We start from the raw sequence: 689 nt of genomic DNA, 5'->3' as shown, positions 1-689 counted from the left end.
CTCTGAGGTGAGTTCACTGACTGTTGTAGTTTTGTGAACTCAGTTTTTCGTTGGTTCATATATTTTCAGGATTTCTCTGTGAGGATTTTGAAGCAACAAGCTGGTGAAGAGAAAAAACTGTGTGTTGTAATGACTCCAAACAGAAGAATGTGAGAGCAGTCATAGTGTTAGTGATTCAGAGCAGTAGAGAACGTGCACAGTTTTTAAAAATGAAGTCAGAACCTTGTTAAATGAAAGTGCAGCACTGACCTGAGAGCAGATGTTGTTGTGGTCAGAAACACAGCAGCTTGTGTATGTTGTGGAGCTGACAGAACCATGAGAGGAAACAGCTCAGATACACAGAGCTGGCAGCAGAGGCAGAGGAGTCTGGTGGGAAACCTGCGGTCCAGTGGAGGTTGGCTGGAGGGGTTTTGTTGGCAGATAAAGTCTGGTCCCTGTTCCCTGAACTGGGTCTAAGAGGGTTGAGTCTAAAGCAGGCAGTGAAGAACACGGCAGACGCTGCAGCCACTTCCTGTCAATGACTGTGGCTTAGAAGAAAGGTGAGACAGGCAGAGACAGGTAAGAGCAGAGCTTGTAGTGTGAACTCATGATGCTTTAAACACAAGTGTTTGGCTTGTTGCTGCTAAAATGAAGAAGCTGAAGAGGCTCAGCTGGTTTGTTTGGAGGATTACCAAGAAGGGCTGGATGTT

At 45.9% G+C, this 689-nt stretch overlaps 1 protein-coding gene across 13 annotated transcripts in view; it reads right to left on the bottom strand.

Annotated features, from left to right (window-relative positions):
- LOC111647379 (protein NLRC3-like) overlaps positions 1 to 689 on the bottom strand; it is a 99,936-nt gene that overhangs the window by 1,498 nt on the left and 97,749 nt on the right. The gene's annotated exons all lie outside the window — the stretch shown is intronic.

This window comes from Seriola lalandi, unplaced genomic scaffold, assembly GCF_002814215.2.
Source record: "Seriola lalandi dorsalis isolate HSWRI2012SDOR001 ecotype SW California unplaced genomic scaffold, Sedor1 jcf7180002054987, whole genome shotgun sequence".
Classification (NCBI taxonomy): Eukaryota; Metazoa; Chordata; class Actinopteri; order Carangiformes; family Carangidae; genus Seriola; species Seriola lalandi.
The sequence above is the reverse complement of the archived record's forward strand: the minus strand, read 5'-3'. Positions and strand labels throughout refer to the sequence as shown.